Source organism: Bufo gargarizans, chromosome 6 (assembly GCF_014858855.1).
Source record: "Bufo gargarizans isolate SCDJY-AF-19 chromosome 6, ASM1485885v1, whole genome shotgun sequence".
Classification (NCBI taxonomy): Eukaryota; Metazoa; Chordata; class Amphibia; order Anura; family Bufonidae; genus Bufo; species Bufo gargarizans.
In genome coordinates, this window is record NC_058085.1 from 106448095 (window position 1) to 106470751 (window position 22657).

Genomic DNA, 22657 nt, shown 5'->3' on the forward strand with positions numbered 1-22657 from the left:
TATGGTGGAGGAGGGAAATAATATTATTTACATGGGACTGTATGGTGGAGGGGCTGAGGAATTATAATTTCTGAGGACAGTAAACGGAGGAATATAACTACAGGGGGCACTTCAGGGGGCATTATAAATACTGGGGGTGCTTTAAGGCGAGCATTATAACAGTAGGGGGCAATATAAATACTGTGGGCACTGTGTAGGCATTATAACAGTAGGGGGCAATATAAATACTGGGGCACTTCAGGGTGAGCATTCTAACAGTAGGGGGTATTATAAATACTAGGGGCACTGTGGGGACATTTTAAATCCAGGGGACATTAAGTATTCTTATTACTACTGGGGGCTCTATAGGAGGGACTTATACACTACGTGCAGAATTATTAGGCAAATGAGTATTTTGACCACATCATCCTCTTTATGCATGTTGTCTTACTCCAATCTGTATAGGCTCGAAAGCCTACTATCAATTAAGCATATTACGTGATGTGCATCTCTGTAATGAGAAGGGGTGTGGTCTAATGACATCAACACCCTATATCAGGTGTGCATAATTATTAGGCAACTTCCTTTCCTTTGGCAAAATGGGTCAAAAGAAGGACTTGACAGGCTCAGAAAAGTCAAAAATAGTGAGATATCTTGCAGAGGGATGCAGCACTCTTAAAATTGCAAAGCTTCTGAAGCGTGATCATCGAACAATCAAGCGTTTCATTCAAAATAGTCAACAGGGTCGCAAGAAGAGTGTGGAAAAACCAAGGCGCAAAATAGCTGCCCATGAACTGAGAAAAGTCAAGCGTGCAGCTGCCAAGATGCCACTTGCCACCAGTTTGGCCATATTTCAGAGCTGCAACATCACTGGAGTGCCCAAAAGCACAAGGTGTGCAATACTCAGAGACATGGCCAAGGTAAGAAAGGCTGAAAGACGACCACCACTGAACAAGACACACAAGCTAAAAAGTCAAGACTGGGCCAAGAAATATCTCAAGACTGATTTTTCTAAGGTTTTATGGACTGATGAAATGAGAGTGAGTCTTGATGGGCCAGATGGCTGGATTGGTAAAGGGCAGAGAGCTCCAGTCCGACTCAGACGCCAGCAAGGTGGAGGCGGAGTACTGGTTTGGGCTGGTATCATCAAAAATGAGCTTGTGGGGCCTTTTTGGGTTGAGGATGGAGTCAAGCTCAACTCCCAGTCCTACTGCCAGTTTCTGGAAGACACCTTCTTCAAGCAGTGGTACAGGAAGAAGTCTGCAAGGTAAGAAAAACATGATTTTCATGCAGGACAATGCTCCATCACACGCGTCCAAGTACTCCACAACGTGGCTGGCAAGAAAGGGTATAAAAGAAGAAAATCTAATGACATGGCCTCCTTGTTCACCTGATCTGAACCCCATTGAGAACCTGTGGTCCATCATCAAATGTGAGATTTACAAGGAGGGAAAACAGTACACCTCTCTGAACAGTGTCTGGGAGGCTGTGGTTGCTGCTGCACGCAATGTTGATGGTGAACAGATCAAAACACTGACAGAATCCATGGATGGCAGGCTTTTGAGTGTCCTTGCAAAGAAAGGTGGCTATATTGGTCACTGATTTGTTTTTGTTTTGTTTTTGAATGTCAGAAATGTATATTTGTGAATGTTGAGATGTTATATTGGTTTCACTGGTAAAAATAAATAATTGAAATGGGTATATATTTGTTTTTTGTTAAGTCGCCTAATAATTATGTACAGTAATAGTCACCTGCACACACAGATATCCCCCTAAAATAGCTAAAACTAAAAACAAACTAAAAACTACTTCCAAAAATATTCAGCTTTGATATTAATGAGTTTTTTGGGTTCATTGAGAACATGGTTGCTGTTCAATAATAAAATTAATCCTCAAAAATACAACTTGCCTAATAATTCTGCACTCCCTGTAGATCCACATTATTTATATTAAGAGCATTTAGAGGGGGTCCTTATTACTACTGAGGGGTCTGTAGAGAGCTTTATTACCACTGGGATAACAATAGGGGGGCCTTATTTCTACTAGGAGCTCTGTAAGGACATTATTAATACTGGAGGGCTCTTCTAATGTAGGCACTCCTGGGAGCACTATCACTGTTGCGGGCACTGTAGGGGGCAGTATTACTAATGAGGGCATTCTATAAGGGAATTACTATTGGTGGGACTATGAGGAGTAGTATTACTATGGGGGGCACTAATTTTTCTTCAGGATAGTACAGGGAGTGCAGAATTATTAGGCAAGTTGTATTTTTGAGGATTAATTTTATTATTGAACAACAAACATGTTCTCAATGAACCCAAAAAACTCATTAATATCAAAGCTGAATATTTTTGGAAGTAGTTTTTAGTTTGTTTTTAGTTTTAGCTATTTTAGGGGGATATCTGTGTGTGCAGGGGACTATTACTGTACATAATTATTAGGCAACTTAACAAAAAACAAATATATACCCATTTCAATTATTTATTTTTACCAGTGAAACCAATATAACATCTCAACATTCACAAATATACATTTCTGACATTCAAAAACAAAACAAAAACAAATCAGTGACCAATATAGCCACCTTTCTTTGCAAGGACACTCAAAAGCCTGCCATCCATGGATTCTGTCAGTGTTTTGATCTGTTCACCATCAACATTGGGTGCAGCAGCAACCACAGCCTCCCAGACACTGTTCAGAGAGGTGTACTGTTTTCCCTCCTTGTAAATCTCACATTTGATGATGGACCACAGGTTCTCAATGGGGTTCAGATCAGGTGAACAAGGAGGCCATGTCATTAGATTTTCTTCTTTTATACCCTTTCTTGCCAGCCACGTTGTGGAGTACTTGGACGCATGTGAAGGAGCATTGTCCTGCATGAAAATCATGTTTTTCTTACCTTGCAGACTTCTTCCTGTACCACTGCTTGAAGAAGGTGTCTTCCAGAAACTGGCAGTAGGACTGGGAGTTGAGCTTGACTCCATCCTCAACCCAAAAAGGCCCCACAAGCTCATCTTTGATGATACCAGCCCAAACCAGTACTCCACCTCCACCTTGCTGGCGTCTGAGTCGGACTGGAGCTCTCTGCCCTTTACCAATCCAGCCATCTGGCCCATCAAGACTCACTCTCATTTCATCAGTCCATAAAACCTTAGAAAAATCAGTCTTGAGATATTTCTTGGCCCAGTCTTGACGTTTCAGCTTGTGTGTCTTGTTCAGTGGTGGTCGTCTTTCAGCCTTTCTTACCTTGGCCATGTCTCTGAGTATTGCACACCTTGTGCTTTTGGGCACTCCAGTGATGTTGCAGCTCTGAAATATGGCCAAACTGGTGGCAAGTGGCATCTTGGCAGCTGCACGCTTGACTTTTCTCAGTTCATGGGCAGTTATTTTGTGCCTTGGTTTTTCCACACGCTTCTTGCGACCCTGTTGACTATTTTGAATGAAACGCTTGATTGTTCGATGATCACGCTTCAGAAGCTTTGCAATTTTAAGAGTGCTGCATCCCACTGCAAGATATCTCACTATTTTTGACTTTTCTGAGCCTGTCAAGTCCTTCTTTTGACCCATTTTGCGAAAGGAAAGGAAGTTGCCTAATAATTATGCACACCTGATATAGGGTGTTGATGTCATTAGACCACACCCCTTCTCATTACAGAGATGCACATCACCTAATATGCTTAATTGGTAGTAGGCTTTCGAGCCTATACAGCTTGGAATAAGACAACATGCATAAAGAGGATGATGTGGTCAAAATACTCATTTGCCTAATAATTCTGCACGTAGTGTATTTGGGAGTAGAGAAAAGTGAGGAAGCTAAGATGTCTGTGTTTCACACGCTGAAGAGACGAGGTGTGGCTGAGAGAAGTTGTCTCGACCGAATGGAGAAAATGATGACAGAGAAGATCTACATCAGAGGAGACGTCACCTGGGAGGCACTGGATGTGAAAGTTACGTGCTGCTGTATAGCTGTTTAGCAAGTACAGTAAAATGTCTTCAATGCCTCACAGGGGTTTTTTTTTTTTTGCCTTCCTCTGGATCAACTTGCAGGATAACAGGCCGAACTGGATGGACAAATGTCTTTTTTCGGCCTTATGTACTATGTTACTATGCTAGTGTTTGCAGTGGGAGGGATTACAGGGGAGCGATTGGTTGACTTAGAGAATTGGGCAATATTCAATGGGGCTTGGGCCCCGCATCTTTTGAGACCCTAGCAATGCCCCTGATTGCAGGAGCGCATGGCATCATAGCAACCAATGATGCCATGTGCTCCTGCAATGCCAGTCCGGTATCTCATGGACCATGTTCCACGGACGTCTGCATGAGGCTTAATACTACCGCTGATTGCATGATGAATGAGCACAATGATCGTTCATTGGGCAATCAAGATCTTTCGGCATGCTGAAAGATCAGGATTTGCTGGTTCCAGATCGTTCTGTCTAATTATGATCTGCCGCCAGCAAACGGGGATGAGCGATGGCATAGCAATTGCTCCTCCCCATGTTGCTGAGGAGATTGCTGCATGTAATAATTGCTGCATGTAATACCGCATACCTCCACTAGCGAGCAGGTGATTGCCGGGGGTGAATTCTTCCCTCCCAACAATAGTCTGTGTGATTGGGGTGTCTAATACACCTTTAAGGGTTAGGGAACTATACTGCAGTGAGACTCCTAGTTCTTTTTCAGACCTCAGCTCAGTGCCAGTTCAACCTCTAACTGAAGATGTGAGTAATTTGACAGATTAAGGCCCCTTTCACACGAGCGAGCATCTTTAGAAGGGACTGGTGATATCTAAGAGATTCAAAACCTTATACCCCTTAATCCAAGACCAACTGGACTACTGGGGTCCGCTTCCTAAAGTGGATCTAGCCATAGCCAAGCTGTCGAGATGCACTGTGGTTCCCTCTGAGGATGGGTCTAATCTCTAGGATCCACTAGATAGAAGAGTGGAATGCACTTTAAGAAGAGACTATTCTGTCGCTTCCGCCTCCGCCTCAGTTGCCGTTGCATCATCAGAGGATGCTAATTTTCTCAGAAAGAAGCTCCTGGAAATTCAGGCAGATATAGACTCTGGCGTAGCTAGAGCTGATATCAGTTCCCAGTTCAGGTCTGCTCTCTTAGGTGCGGATTTTGCAACTGAATCGGTGTCTCAACAACTTAAGCTGGCTTTTAAGTCCATGGCCCTTTCCGTGGCCAGTAGAAGACCCCTACGGCTTAGACTCTGGAAGGCAGACAATGCCTCCAAATACAATCTTTGTGGTCTCCCTAATGAACCTGGTAGACTATTTGGGTCAGAGCTGGATAAGATAATGGAGGGACTCTCCAATAAAAAAGGGATGTGTCTCCCTCAGCAATCCTCTAGAGGGAGAAGTAAGCAATTTAGAGGGTCCCGATCCGAATCCTACCGTAGATCCCGCAGGGGACCAGGCTTTCGTGGCAGAGGGAATCCGCATACCCAGGAGCCTAGAGAAAAGAAGTCGAGCCTTTGATGCCATCTCTACTTCTATGGCAGACCTTACTGCAGACCCGTATTTTCCCCCCGACTTGCTCACTCCGGTAGGCGGACATCTCTGCCACTTCCAAAGAGATTTGGAACACAAAATTTTGGACCTGTGGGTTCTTCAGGTCATAAGAGAGTGGTACAAAATAAGCTTCTCAGCTCCTCCCCCTTCAAGGTTCGTGAGGACCTCACTCTCTCATTCGTTCTCTGCTACAACAAGTGTGTTTAGAGCAGGCCATCCTGCACCATTTACAAACAGAAGGAAGCGCTACAGGATATACCCTCTCCAGAGAGAGGCTTCGGAGTGCATTAACCAGTGTTTCTTGTTCCCAAACCAGATGGGAATTGGCAAATGATTATAGACCTCCGCTATCTGAACCAGTTTGTAACTGAAAAGCGATTCAGGATGGAGACCATTCGCTCGGTCATACAAAGTCTGCAACTAGCGGATCTCATGTCCACTATAGACCTCAAAGATGCGTATCTTCATATACCTGTGCATCCAGAGTTCAGAGGATACCAATGCATTGCTGTCTCCCTCAGGGGCACTGTCAGACATTTTCAGTTTTCTGTTCTCCTGCCTATTGGAATTTCTTCTGCCCCCCACACCTTCACAAAGGTTGTGGTTGCGGTAGGTTAGAAGGGTTAGAGATCATACCGTCTCTAGAGGTCTTGCAGAACCATCTTCATCGAGCTCTTACTTGTCTCCAGCAGTTAGGCTGGATAATAAATTGGGAAAAATCCAAGATCGTGCCGGCAACATCAAGAAGATTTTTGGGGTTCATAATAGACTCCTCTCGGATGAATCCTTCCCTCACTTTGTAGAGACGCCAAAAGGTATCAGAGCCGCAGAGTTTCTAATGGTCCCCCGTGTGGTTTCCATCAGAACCTTGATGAAGATGTTGGGCCACATGTCAGCAACTGCAGAGGCAGTCCCTTGGGCCCTAGCACACTTGCGTCCTCAGAATTGTTGGGCCTGTGGAACCGCAACCCTACGGGGTTGGACAAGAAATGCTCCCTGTCTCCTCGGAGTCGCTGCTCCCTCAGGTGGTGGAAGCAGCTAAAAGATGAGAGGTCCTTGATTCCACCCCGGTGGATCATGTTGACCACAGATGCATCCCTTCGAAGTTGCGGAGCCCATCTGGAAGAAGTTCCAGTACAAGGTACTTGGACTCCCCAAGAGAGCCAGATGTCGTCGAACTTAAAAGAATTGAGAGCGGTCCAGGTGGCACTCCTGCACTTCGCGCCTCAACTCAACTCCAACGCTCAAGGGTTGACTCCCCCGGCTTTTGTCCACACTCACTCTATGAGAGCTGTCGCTACCTCGGTGGTTGAGAGAAGCCTAGTACCATTGGAGAACATTTGCGCTGGGCCTCATGGAGTTCCTATGCTACATTTGTGAGCCATTATACGCTTGATCTAATAAGTTCAGAACATGCCGCCTTTGGCAGGTCTGTCCTGAGTTCAGTTCAGCTGGAGGACCCTCCCTCTTAGGGTTTCTTTTTGCTAAATCCCCGGTTGTGCTGCAGTTTGCATGTAAGGGAATCATTAATTTGTAATGATAATTTGTTTTCCCTTAGTCCCAGCACACGTATATCCCTCCCTCTAGATTTTTTTTTTGTTAATACTTACTATTTCGCACAGTCTGTGTGTTGGGGTGGGCTTTATAGGGGGCACTCCTGGTTAATTACCACTTTGTTTAAATTAATTAATAAAAGTTCCACCTGTCCTGATTGTTCACAGGGGCAGTAATACCCCGGTTGTGCTGCTGTTAGGACTAAGGGGAAACAAATTATCGTTAGAAATTAACGATTAAATCGCATTGCACCCGCGCAATAAAAACTGAACAACTGAACGCGATTGCAAACAAAACTGAATGGACTTGTGTAATGCAAGGCACCAATGAAACAGAGCAGTGAGGGTGAAGTAAAAGGGGTTTATTAACAAAATAAACAAAGACCAGGTAAACTTCACTGGGCAAACATCAGGCAAACAGAAAATAAAGGAAAGCCAGGAGTAGTCCCGATCCGTGCATAAGACTTTGTGCAACTTTCCAGGTAAACGGATGCGTCACGGAAAGTCCCGGGTCCCACTGGAACGGACGGAGTCCCAGCAAACTTCCGTCAGTAGCTAGCAGTACTGACCTGCACCTGGATAAGAAAGGATAACAGTGGGCACTGACCGACCTGGGAGGCCACCTTTTATGTGCCTGCTAACAAATCCCAGAGTGCCAAGTGTCCACTCCCCATAGGTCATGATCCTGCCCTACACCTGTGTACAAGGCTTTGGTCGGTCATTAGTCACCAATGCCGGCCCCTTAATCTGCTTTGAACTTGCGGCTAGGTGCTATTCCCTTCGCCTACGCGCAACCGCTTATCCCCTTGCAAACCCATTTTCTAACATAAATGCGGATCCACGACAGGCTCTGCGAGAGTGCGCGAGCGAGTCGACATGGACACCGGAATGGAATCCGCAACAGGCACTAGAGACAAACTCGGCCGCAGCGTACTGCCACTAGCCCGGCCAAGCTGTCCCCAAAAGCCCAAAAGCCATGGGGTCTTCCCCGCGTCGGTTCGCAAAGGGGTTGGAGCTGGTGTATAAATGGAGACACGCGTAACCTGTCCCGCAGCTCTACGAGGACCCTTTTTGGTCACACCGGAGTGCGAGACAGGTGAGGATCTTACAATTTGCTTGCAAAATTGCGCAGTTTTCACTGAACGCATCCATAACGCATCCGGACCTAATCCGGACACGCTCGTTTGCAAGGGGCCTAAATGATAGCCATGTGCTCCCCGACAGAATTATTAGGCAATGTATCCATAACAAGCAGTCTGTCTCAAATGACTGTTTACAGAGGGATAACTTAAATCTTCTGGGCCTCAATGCAAAATCTGTAAGGCCTCTTTCACACGGGCGTCATGTTTTTTGCCCGGATAAGAGGCGGGTGCGTTGTCATGCGTTTTGCACTCGCGTGAGAAAAATCGCGCATGTTTGGTACCCAGACCCGAACTTCTTCACAGAAGTTCGGGCTTGGGATTGATGTTCTGAAGATTGTATTATTTTCCCTTATAACATAGTTATAAGGGAAAATAATAGCATTCTGAATACAGAATGCATAGTATAATAGTGCTGGAAGGGTTAAAAATAATAAAAAAGTTAACTCACCTTCTCCTCTTGTTCGCGTAGATGCCGGTCTGTTCTTTAGCTGTGGGCTGAATGACCTGAGGTGATGTCAGATCACATGCTCCAATCACATGGTCCATCACCATGGTGATGGAGCATGTGATCTGACATCACCACAGGTCCTTTAGCCCACAGATAAAGAACAGACCGGCATCTACGCGAACAAGAGGAGAAAGTGAGTTAACGTTTTTATTATTTTTAACCCTTCCAGCACTATTATACTATGCATTCTGTATTCAGAATGCTATTATTTTCCCTTATAACCATGTTATAAGGGAAAATAATACAGTGAATAGACTGTCACCTAGAACCCATGCGTGAAAATCGCATTGAATCGCATTGAAATCGCATTGAAAATCGCATTGCTTGCGGATGCATGCGATTTTCACGCAACCCCTATTCATTTCTATAGGGCCTGCATTACGTGAAAAACGCACAAAGAGGAGCATGCTGCGATTTTCACGCAACGCACAAGTGATGCGTGAAAATCACCGCTCGTGTGCACAGTCTCATAGAAATGAATGGGTCAGGATTCAGTGCGGGTGCAATGCGTTCACCGCACGCATCGCACCCGCACGGAAAACTCGCCCGTGTGAAAGGGGCCTAACTGCATCCCCCCCACCTTCCATGATGTGCCATTTAACCCCTTGAGGACATCTGGGGAAATAAAAAAAATAAACGTTTTTAAAAATATAATATAAAAGGTAAGAATTCAGATCCCCCTTTTGACATAATAAAAATTAACTATAAAAATAAATATAGGCTTTGTCATGTCCCAAAATGCCTGAACTATTAAAATATAAATGTATTTAATCAAAATGGGCAATTCGCCATTATATCGTCGCTTCAGCTCTCCAAAAAAATTTAATAAAAAGTGATCAGAAAGTCATACACACCCCAAAATAGTATCATTAAAAACTACAGGTCCCCCCAGAAAAAAATGAGACCTCTCAAAGCCCCATAGATGTAAATATAAAAAAGTTATGGGGGTCAGAATATGGCGAGAAAATGAAAACATTTTTGCTTTTAGTTTTTTTCAGTATTAAAACGCAAAAACTATAGAAATGTGATATCTTTGTACTGACACAGAGAATGAAGGGAGCGGGTCAGTTTTACTGCATAAGGAACGCCCTAAAAACAAAATCCATAAAACTGTTGGGGAATTGCATTCCCCCCCCCCCAATTCTTCCACATATGGAATTTTTTAAAGCTTTCCACTACATTGTATGCAACAGTAAATGGTGCCTTTAGACAATGCAACTTGTCCTTAAAAAAAAAAGACCTTTATACGGCTACCTAAATGGAAAAAATTAAGTTATGGCTCCAGGAAGGCTGGGAATAAAGATCAGAGATGTGGGGGGCGGAGCTGTTAAGAAATGCTTTGCTGAGCTCCTCTTATTTTCCTGCTAAGGGACCCGCTCACGTTAGCTGAAAGACTTCAGAATGGTGAAGATCGAGGGACAAAAACCTACTGACCCGGACGTAATCCCGAAGGGACTCAATCCGGGAGCGGGCATGGCAAATTTTTTAAAGAAACAGGCTGGAGCGCCCACGACCAGAGAGCCCAAGATGGCACCGGCAGAAGAAAGCTCTTTCGCTGATACAGAAGGAGGCATGTCCGAGGGAGACAGCGATGGGGGTGAGTCAGAAAGCTCTCGCACCTTACCGGTGTCCAGACGCTTCATAAAACAAGCCCTGGCAGAAGCTCTGTCTCCTCTCAAACAGAAGCTCTTGGTGCTGACTCATGAAATTCAGCATATAGGCCACAGAGTATAATCCCTGGAAGCCACCCAGCATGCCGCCCTGGAACATAGCTCTGCAGTATCCAAATCCCTCTCCTCCTGCCAACAACATATAAACTCTCTATACACAGCTATGGAGGATCAGGTAAATCGAAGTCGGAGGAACAATCTCCAATTCAGAGGCATACCTGAAACAGTGCCTAATTAAGAGCTCATGTCCACCAATAAACAAATTGCTGAATCCCTCTTGGCAAATAGTGATTTATCCCTCATGATTATAGAAAGAGCCTATAGAGCTCTTAGACAGAAACCAAAGGTTTTTTAACCATCCAGGGACATTATCTGTCGATTTCTGAAAAACCATCCAGTGTTAAACGCCTCAGCACCATCTTATGTTCCCAAGTCACTCAACGTCAATGTACCAGCTACTGCAACTAACTTTGTATACCCGAAGTCTGAAAACACAGACATGTCGCAGTTTGCCAAGTACATCCTTCGCAAAGAACTCACTAGGACGGGCCTCACCATGATGACAAACCTGAAAATTACTGAGGCTGGAAATTCACCTTTAAAGCAACAATCAGCGAATTAGATATCACTGTTGCAGAAGAATTGGATCTACTCATCAGGTGGCTAGGTCCTCAGTCAGCTGAACGTATCAAGAGACTTAAAGCCGTTTACATTTCCATTCCTGCTGCAGGTCTTGACGCTGCTTGGGACAGACTTGATCATAGCTTTGGCAGCTCTGAGGCCATCGAAGATGCCTTACTCAAAAGATTGCAAGGCTTCCCAAGGATGACAACTAAAGACAATCTAAAGCTTCAAGAACTTAGTGATCTTCTACTAGAGCTTCAACCAGCTAAGGCTGAAACCCACCTACCCGGTCTTAGTTACCTTGACACCCCTCGTGGCATCAACCCTATTGTACTTAAAGCTACCATATGGCATCCAAGAAAAATGGGTTAGTCAAGGATCTACTTACAAGAAAAGGTATGGAGTAGCCTTACCTCCCTTTTCCTACTTCTGTACCTTCATAAAGGAAATTGCGGACTCTAAGGCCCCTGCACACGATCAGGATTGCGTGTGGATTTTCCGCGCTGATTTGCGTGCGGGAAATCCGTACAGTAGGTCATGTACATTGTGAATTTGAAATTCTCAATGCACATGATGCAGATTTTTTCCGCGCGGATTTTGACCTGCGGTGTGGATTTTAAAATCCGCAGCATGTCAATTTATTTTATTTTTCCTGACCGGATTTTCTTCATTCACTTAGCGAAATCCGCATGCGGTAAATCCGCACCAAATCTGCACGCAAATCCGCATGCAAATCCGCACCAATTAATGCGGATTGACCGCACAGATTTGCCTGCGAACACCTACGGATTTCAGTGCGGATTCTCCGCACATGAATCCTGAACGTGTGCATGTACCCTAAGAATGACCCAAGTTTCTTCTACGGGGACTGTAACCCTCTTAGTCCACCTTCTCCAGGACTTGCAAACACACGCATTACGCACAGAGACCGCAGGGGTCCAGTGTCAATGAAAAGGACTGATGTTCAACCTGCACCTGCTATGGTTCTTCCGAAGACTGGACAAAACAAGAAACTTGAGGATCCGAATCGCCAATGTCCCATACATTACAAGCCACACCCACTTAAGAAGTGCATCGGCTTCAGAAAGAAACCTCTACAGGAATGCAAGGAACTTTTAAAGGAATTTGGAGTTTGTTTCAGATGCTGTACTTCCACAGAACACCTGGCAAAAGACTGTAAGGCCATCATTAAGTGCATAGAATGCGGTAGTGACAACCACGTTCAAGCCCTTCATCTGTACCAACACAGCGCTACTCCATCAACTGACATCCCCCCCAGGGCAAAGCTTGGCGGGGAGTAGGCTGAACAAACAGCAACCTCCACCCCATTGTTTTGAACATGCACTGAAGTCTGTGGGGAAGGACTTTGTGGGAAATCCTGCGCTAAGATATGCTTGGTATACGCAAAGGGCAAACCTGAAAGGGCCGTAAGACTGTATACCATTCTCGATGACCAGAGTAACCTATCTCTCGCAAGTACAAGGTTCTTTGATCTCTTAGCCATAACAGGGAGTGCTTATACCCTAGGTACTTGCGCATGGATTACAGAAGTCTGGGGTAGAAGAGCCAGTGACCTTGTAGTTACTCCTCTCAACGAGAATGCTGATATCCTGTTGCTACTCGGGAGAGACATCCTAAGGGTTCACAAGGTGCGCCATCAAATCAACGGCCTACATAATGCACCTTACGCCCAGCATCTGGATCTAGGCTGGGTCATTATTGGCAACGTCTGTCGTAGCAACGCCAGGAAACCTCTCTCGGTTTCTTCCTTTAAAACTCATGTCCTGCCCAATGGACGCACTACTTGCTTTCCAAGACAACAACATCACTATAGTGTGAAAGAAAGACTGTGTGTCAAAGGTACGCCAGAGCACATCATACTCGATGATAGGAAAGCATTTATCTTTCGGAATGACAACATTGGTAACACAGTGTTTGAAGTAACCACAAAAGACAATGAGTTAGCAGCCACAATGGAAGACAAGGAATTCTTGAAAACCATGAGTAAAGAGTTCTATCAAGATGATTCTAACAGCTGGGTGGCGCCGCTACAATTCCGCACTCCAAGGAAGAGAATTCCAAATAATAGACAACACGCAGATTCACGGTTCAACTCTTTAGAGCGCAACCTGAACCGGAAACCGGAGATGAAGAAATATTTTGTCGACTTTATGCAGAAGGTGTTTGAGAGAAATTTCCGAATTGGTATCATTGTGGGGCGGATGGTGCAGCCTCTAGGTGAATGAGCATGGGTTTCAGGAAAGATGTCCCCTTTACCTACTCTACACACACTCAAGATCCTGATGGCAGATATATTATCCTAAAAGGTCTTATTGGTCATAAGATGTATACCTTCGTCAATATCTACTCTCCAAATTTTGACCAGATTACATGACTATTATCTGTTTTGACCTTGGTGGAAAGTATGCAGGAGGGAACTCTTGTCTTGGCGGGTGACTTCAATGTTGCTTTACAACCCCTCATTGACACATCCTCCAAGAAATCTTCCTTCTCTGCCAGAGCACTGAAAAAACTGAACTCCAGATTATATTACTTAGGACTCATTGACATATGGAGATGTCTTAACCCTACCTGCATTGATTACTCCTTTTACTCTGCTCCAGGACATTCCTACAGCAGGATTGACTATATTTTTATTCCCAAGGACCAAATACATTCCTGTGCAGACGCAAGGATCGGAAGTATCACTATCTCAGACCACTCTCCCGTCTTTTGCACTTTACGCTCCCCATCTGAACCAGGTAGGTCTCCCATCTGGAGACTAATTGAGTCCATACTGAGCAATAAGGACCACAGAAAATATTTCACATCCCTTCTTGAGGAATACTTCTCCATTAACGATAACCCAGAGATATCCCCCCAAGTCTTATGGGATGCCCACAAATTATTTATTAGATATCCCTTTATTAGCAAATGCTAATTTTTAAAGAAATAGGAAGACAAACACCACTCCTCTCTCCTAGACCAGATTCACGTTTTAGAATCCCTCCATAAAAGATCCCTTGCAGCCCATCACTTGTCTGACCGTACCGCTCTCAGGACAGAGCCTAAAAACCTCCTAAATGTGAAAGCAGCTAAATATTACCTATCCTCCCAACATAAGATTTTCGCTCATTGCAATAAAGCCTCAAAATATATGATGCAACCCATTAAGCGCAGAAGATATGTAACCTCTAATAAATCCCCCCAAGGCCTTCAATTTTTTTCCACAGCGGCCATCGCTGAGCAGTTTAGACTCTTCTACGAAGCTCTGTATAACCTACCCCATTCCAGTGGAGATCAAGACACTCTAAATAGGGATTCATCTATTAACGCTTTTTTTTAAACACATTGGATCTCCTGACTCTATCTCCCACTCAACGGGAGGCTTTGGCAAAACCATTTTCATTCGCAGAACTTACTAATGCACTTAAGACCACCCCAAAAGACAAATGTCCTGGTCCTAATGGCTTCCTAACTGCTTAGGCTACTTTCACACTTGCGTTCGTCGGTCCGCTCGTGAGCTCCGTTTGAAGGAGCTCACGAGCGGACCCGAACGCCTCCGTCCAGCCCTGATGCAGTCTGAATGGAGCGGATCCGCTCAGACTGCATCAGTCTGGCGGCGTTCAGCCTCCGCTCCGCTCGCCTCCGCACGGCCAGGCGGACAGCTGAACGCTGCTTGCAGCGTTCAGCTGTCCGCCTGGCCGTGCGGAGGCGAGCGGATCCGTTCAGACTTACAATGTAAGTCAACGGGAACGGATCCGCTTGAAGATGACACCATATGGCTCAATCTTCAAGCGGATCCGTCCCCCATTGACTTTACATTGAAAGTCTGAACGGATCCGCTCAGGCTACTTTCAGACTTAGAAATTTTTCTAAGTTATTAATGCAGACGGATCCGTACTGAACGGAGCCTCCGTCTGCATTAATATGATCGGATCCGTTCAGAACGGATCCGATCAAGCGCAAGTGTGAAAGTAGCCTTATTATACCACCTTTCAAAACTCCCTGCTCCCTCACTTACTTCCCATTTGTAACCTCGCTTTACATAACCAGCCCTTATCATCTGATATGACTAATGCACTAATTACTATAATCCCCAAAGAAGGCAAAGACCCCACCTCTTGCGCAAACTATCGTCCCATACCTTTATTAAACATAGACTTAAAACTCCTTGCAAAAATGTTGGCCGCTAAACTTCAATCCTTCCTTCCTAACCTGATCCATCCTGACCAGGTGGGATTTGTAAAAGGTCGTGAAGGAAAGGACAACAGATGCCCTCTTCTATGCCTCATATAAGAAATTACCCTTGGTACTACTTGGCACTAATGCCAAAAAAGCATTTGATCGAATAGATTGGTCCTTTATTAAAATATATATATATATATATATATATATATATACACACACACATCAACTGTGGACACAGATGTATGCACAGAATTGAACTAGATGATTTATCTTTTGTTTCTATCTCTCCCCCGTCTTTTTCCTCTATATGTACGTGCTGTTATACCTCCTCAGGTGTAGTCTATTTTTTATCTGTTGTATCATGTTCTCTTTTTATATATGTAATTTGTATTTAATAAAGAATTTATATTTTGATGATATACCCGTTTTGTCTCAGTTCATTTTCAGTATAGGTCCTTTATTAAACACACCCTGTATAAATTTCACCTTCCAACTCCCTATATTCATGCTGTATTTGCGATGTACGCAAATTCCTCTGCTTCCGTTTTAGTTAACAATCTCATCTCAGCTTGTTTTTCAATTAAAAACAGAACACGCCAGGGATGCCCCCTCTCTCCCCTCATATTTGTCCTAGTGATGGAAACCCTATTGCAAGCCTTGACACAAGAGGAGGGCATTATTGGACTAAAGATAGGATTGCAAGAATTCAAACTAGCTGCTTTTGCCGATGACCTTTTGATCCGCACTACAAACCCCATTAAGTCTATGCCCTTAATAATTTCCCTCTAAAAAAGATTTGGCTCCCTCTCTAACTTTAAAGGAAACAAACAAAAGTCCCAGATCCTACATATTGACCTCTCCTCTACTCTTATTTCAGCTCTTCAATTAAATTCCCCATTCAACTGGTCCTCCCGACAACTAACTTATTTGGGCAATAAACTAACCTCCCATCTTCCAGACTTATTTCATCTTAATTATACTCACCCTCTTGGCGGCCATCGTTGCTCAGTTGGACTCCCTACATTATCCTTACCTGTCTTAGTTTGGTAGAAAGACTTTGGTGATGTCTCTGGTGATTCCTAGACTCACCTACCTCCTACAAGTCCTCCCAATTGCTATACCTAGATCATTCTTTCGGTCCCTAAACTCCCACATCCATCAGTTCATTTGGCAGGGAAAGAAGCCTAGAATATCCTTTTTGACCCTAACTGAACCCAGACATATTGGCGGAATAGGTCTTCCTGACCCTGAATTATACATGAAGGCTTTACATTTATGTAGAGTGGCTGATTGGCTTAGATCCTCCCATCACAAGCATTGTGTTCCACTGGAATATATATATTTCTCCCTTCCACTTTCAGGGCCCTTTTACTGGCGGACTGGCCATTCCCGGCTCTCTCTTCTATCCCGAATCCTATAGTACATAGTACTATAAAGGTGTGGGAGTGGTTCTCCTCCAGCCATCAAGCCCTGACCCTCCCTTCACCTCTCCTCCAGGTTAGAGACATAATCTCTCTTGCCCCATCGGAACTGAGGGACTCCTGTCCTCCTGGAATCAAATCATCTCCCATGCTGATACCCAATCTGCTAGATAAAAATGATTGCGTCCTCTTAGAATTTTTGCTTAAGAAGAGTTTTAACATCTCTACCTCGCACGCTTTATTTTTCAATTTCCTCAGAAAAGAAATTGCTCTCAGAGCTAAATCACTGAATATTCAGAAACCCCCAGAGTGGTTTGAAAATCTGTTGACCACCGACAGATAACCTTCCAAACTGATCTCCACTTTACATAAAAAACTTAACCTCTTCCCCACGGATGTCAAACGAGCTGTAATAGGTTATGGGAGAGAGACTTGGGGAGACAATTTTCCCAGAGGGAGATTACCAAACTTTTTAACACCCCCCACAAACTCTCATGTTGTGTCTGGGTGCAAGAAAATTGGTACAAAGTACTAACTAGATGGTACAGAACTCGGGACAAGAATTCCCTTTTTTATCTCAATATTTCAGATCAGTGCTGGAGATGTGGAACTAGTAGAGACTCGTTCTTCCACATATGGTGGGAATGTCCTTTAATACTCTCTTGGTGGAAAACTATTTTCCGACTAAGCAGTACTGTTTGCAGATCCAACTTTCCTTGCACTCCTGAAATTGCTCTTTTATCCTTTGGCATCCGTGGAGGGGATGCTCACAAAGTGACTGTCTTCTTCCTGATTTTGGCAGCCCGCAGGGACACATTATCAGGTACACCAGAAACCTGCTTCGACATGTAATAAGATGATTAACCCTATGCTGTAGGCTTCCAAAGCAAACTATCCCATGCTGAGCAAACCTATAGTTGCGTTTGTTGACATCTGGTAAAGGATGTCCATGGTTAATTAAACATGATAAAGAGACACATGGAGGCGATCCCAGGGTCTTAACATTCTCAGGTTTGGAAATAGTCCCCTTTTCACCAATAGGGGGCAATAGACATATTCAATTACTACGTAAAAAAGCTAGTTGGATTATTAAAGCTAATGCTATGGGCCCATTAGGTATGAATGACCGTAAAGTGTCTTTTTATAGGTATTGCTGTATTGTAACACCTTATTGTTATTTTTTTTTGTATTATATTTTATCTACTATTGGTAGTGCTGCTTGTGCGCATGTCTGTCTCGGCAGTGCTGATGTATAAGAGTGACGTATTGACGTCACTATGTTAGGAGGCCCGAGGAAGCGTGATCCTACACTAAACGACTGTGGCCTCATGGTGCCTGTGTGGTGTCCTGCACCCCTATCATCTGCCTGTATCTTTGTGCCTATGTGGAACAATAAAGTAAGAATTGGACTTTTATTGGTGAGTGCCGTCTTTCATCTTCATACCTCATGTTCGTTTGATCTTTTTGAGACTGAGCACCACTGAAGTCTTTTGTGAGCCCCGGTGTCACCATCGCAGAGTATGTTCCCTCAATGTAAGAACCGTGGAGGAGAGGTGGAGCAGTTCCGTCCTGTCTGTTGATTTACCTGTGTGCATGTTATTTATTATCCAAGTCATGTCTCAAGGTCTATTTAAAGGGAATGTGTTGTCAGAAAATGACCTGCTGTTTAAACCACTTTTTTAAGTTTAACATATTTTTTAATAATTTTTGATGATGTTATTTTTCATTTTCCATGGCACTTTTTATATTTAAAAGGATTCTGTCAACACATTTTAGTCAGGGCCGTCAGGTACAGTCAGGGCCGGATTAAGAGCATGATGGGCCTGGTGCTGAAGATTTTAATGGGCCTTTTTTTATAGAAAATGAAAACGCAACTCACGGTCTTCCACTTTACGGCAGGGCCCAGGACCCAGGTGAGAAGTCTGACCTGTCACTGTCCTGGTGAGTTCTGTATAGAGCCGGCCTGGGAGATTACTCCTCGTGGCGCCAGCCCTGTCATCATCTGACAGTCGGCCTAGTCACTCTAACCGGGCAGCCGCCAGGCGACTTTAGCGAGGCCGAGGCAGTGGCAGATCCAGAGCCTGGTCTCAGGAGGGGCACTTCCAGATTATTTTCTGTCCGCCGCCACAAAACAATGGTGCTTATAGAACAGACTACACAGTGTAGCTGTATACTGTATATTGTGTGGCACAGTGTAGAGGTATACTGTATATTGCGTGGCACAGTGTAGCGGTATACTGTATATTGTGTGGCACAGTGTAGAGGTATACTGTATATTGTGTGGCACAGTGTAGCGGTATACTGTATATTGTGTGGCACAGTGTAGGCTATATGTGTATAACATAAACATATTTCACATGAAAACTTACAATTACTCGGCTTGGCCCTTGGGGATCTCGGACGCCACTTCAACACTTGGCTGGGGGTCTCGGCGGAGCTGATGTTGTGTTTTATCCTAATGAGAAAGATTTCATAATAAGGATTTGGAGAAGGGGAAGAGGGGAAGCAGAGCAGGGAGAGGCTGGTGCTGCTACTAGGGGGTCATACCATGGGGGAGTAATAAAGTCCAACATAATGCCCCCCCAATATAAATAATTCTCCTTATAATGTGACCGTGCAAAAAATACCCCCTTGTAATGCCCCCAGTTGAGCTAATGTCCCCATAATGTGCCAGTATAAAATGCCCCTATATAATGCCCCCAGTAAATGCCCCCATAGTGCTCCTCTCCCCCCTTCATCCTAGTGCCCCCCATAATTTACCAGTATAAAATGCCCCAGTAGATGCCCTCAGTGTCCCCCATAATTTGCAAGTATAAAATACCCTTTCTTAGTGCCCCCGTAGATGACCCAATAGTACTCCTCTCCCCAACAGTACCCACCATAATGTGCCCCAGTATAAAATGCTACTGTACAGAGCCCCCCATATAAAATACCCCTTATTTGTGGCCTCAGTAGATGCGCCTATAGTAATAATATGTCAGTAAAAAGTGCCCCCAATAATGTGCCAGTAATAAGTGCCCCATAGATGCCCCCCAATAATGTGCCAGTAAAATGTGCCCCCATAGATGCCCCCCATCACGTGCCAGTAACAAGAGGGCCTCCCCATCATGTGCCAGTAACAAGAGCCCACCCATGCCCTTTCATGTGCCAGTAACAGGAGAGCCCTCCATCACGTGCCAGTAACAAGAGGGCCCCCCCATCATGTGCCAGTAACAAGAGGGCTCCCCCTATGCCCCATCATGTGCCAGTAACAAGAGAACCCCCCATGCCCCATCATGTGCCAGTAACAGGAGGGCCCCCCCATCATGTGCCAGTAACAAGAGGGCCCCCACTATGCCCCATCATATGACAGTAACAAGAGCCCCCCCATGCCTCATCATGTGCCAGTAACAGGAGGGTCCCCTCCATCATGTGCCAGTAACAAGAGGGCCCCCCCATGCCCCATCATGTGCCAGTAAAAAGAGGCACCCCCCCATCATGTGCCAGTAAAAGCCTTTTCCTAAAAGTATTATACATAAAAAAAACAAAAAACGTATACTTACCTCCATGTCAGCGATGCGATGCAGGCCTCTTCCGGCCTGTGTCCCGTGCTGTACGGCTCAGGCGGCGCACCCTATCAGAGACACAGGGGAGGGACACGCCTCTCCCCTGCCCCGCCGCGATACAGATGGAGATGAGCGCTTCCACAATGGAAGCGCTCATCTCCCTGTGCCGGCACGCGCACGCCGCCCCCTAATTTAAGTTTTTAGCAGGGTCCAGGGCTGGGCCTGCCGCGCCGCCAGCTCCATCCGCCTCCGTTAATCTGGCCCTGCCTACAGTAAAACATAGCTACTTGTAGGTCTCCCTGAGCTGTATTAAATGATGCCGTTATTAACTAATAGTCTTGATTTATTTCTTTATAAAATCGATTTTAGTGATATGCTTCGCTCGACTATGCACGGGCGCAGACTACAGTGTGTAGTGCGCACGAGCGGGATTTCAAACAGGCTCAGGGATTACGTCAGCGCGCCGGCTCTTGAATATATTATATTAGAGGCGGCGCTGGACTCAGGAAGGCAGCGCTGGGCAACAGGAACAAGGGGTGCGGGTGGGCACCAAGTTAGGAAAGGAGATCCCTTGGACACCTTAGGTAAGTCATTAGCATATCATTAAAATCGATTTTTATAAAGAAAGAAATCAAGACTATTAGTTAATAAGGGCATCATTTAAGGCAAAACTATGCACATTTCAGAGTGTACTTTTATTGTGGGCAGTCTAAGACACACCTGTGCAATATTCATGCTGTCTAATCAGCACCTTGATATGCCATACCTGTGAGGTGGGATGGATTATCTCAGCAAAGGAGAAGTGCTCACTAAGGCCTCATGCACACGACCGTTCCGTTTTTTGCGGTCCGCAAACCCGCAATTTGCGGAACGGAACGGGCGGCACATTGTAGAAATGCCTATTCTTGTCCGCAAAACGGACAAGAATAGGACATGCTATATTTTTTTTGCAGGGCCACGGAACGGAGCAAAGGATGTGTACAGCACACGGAGTGCTGTTCGCATCTTTTGCGGCCCCATTGAAGTGAATGGGTCCACACCCGAGCCGCAAAAACTGCAGCTCGGATGCGGACCCGAAAAACGGTCGTGTGCATGAGGCCTAACACAGATTTAGACAGATTTGTGAACAATATTTGAGAGTAATGGGTCTTTTGTGTATGCAGAAAATGTTTCAGATCTTTGAGTTCAGCTCATGCAAAATGGGAGCGAAATCGAAAGTGTTGCGTTTATATTTTTGTTCGGTGTAAGTAGCCACCATTGTGTATAATTAAATTTTTGGGGGAGAAAATAAATATTTTCATAAACTAAAGTTAAAGTTTCCCAAAAATTTTTTGAGGTGGAAAATTTATTTGCCACCACAGACATTAAAAATACCAATCCTAAAAAAAACAAAGCATTACTTTTAACCAACATGAAAAAAGGTGCAGCTTAGATGTTTCTCCTACCTGATGAACAGGTTGAAAATGATTTCTGGGTATCGTATACCGCTGACTGCTGCAATATTCTGGTTTGCTTTGATGTTTGCTGTACTTCGTGATTGAAAGTATGATGATTAACTTGTCAGCCTATGGATACACTTCCTCAGGGTGTTTTGTGAAGGTTGAGACATGAATATGTCAATCTTCTATACATTGAGGATTCCAGATTTTAAACTTAGAAATGTTGCAATCATGTAAGAACCATGTACCTGCCCTTTTCCTTCCAATTGTAACTCATGTGGAATACAGTATAATTTATCTCCTGTCAGGTTTTTGACCTTTCCGCTGCCCCAAACAGCTTTGGAATTTCTTAATGTAATAACCCATATGACCCATACTGGTTTATTTTTGGATTCCTCAAGATAGACAGAGCTCTGTCCTCACATAGCCTACTCAGCATAATGCATGATATATCTGTCACCTCTAAAATCGGTTTAAAAGTAAGTATACCATCATGGAGGTTAAATACTTATTTTTATTGTTACGCAAATAAGGTTTTCGGTTCCTGTGGGAAAGGCCTCACCATTTGGCACACCATCACTCCACCAGAATGCTGTGCTTGCTCCACTTGTTTGATTACCGGTCCCTGATATTACAGAGCTGGTAGTGATGACACAAGGAGAGTCAGGTGCACCACCGAACAGAGCACTCTCGCCCATGGTGCACCAAAAAACCTATTTGCATAAAAGTAAAAAAAGAAGGACTAGAGGACTGGATTTTCACAGGGAAGGTATGGCCATGTTTTAGGGCATCCACCCTACAGGATGGTATGCTTACTTTGAAACAGCTTTTTCAGGTGATAGGCTCTCTTTAAAGGGGTTGGCTGCCTTTTGCTGGAGAAGTGAACACTTACCTACTCCCTGCTGGTTCTGGCTCCTTCGCTCCCAGTCCTCAGCTGCCTTGCTCAGTTTTCCCACTGTCAAGATCCACTTTGACACCGCTGCAGCCAATCACGGCTGCAGTAGTGACCTCCTTCCCTTTTGTCAGGTCAAGGAGGAATGTATGCAAACCCCTCCCCCCAAAAAGG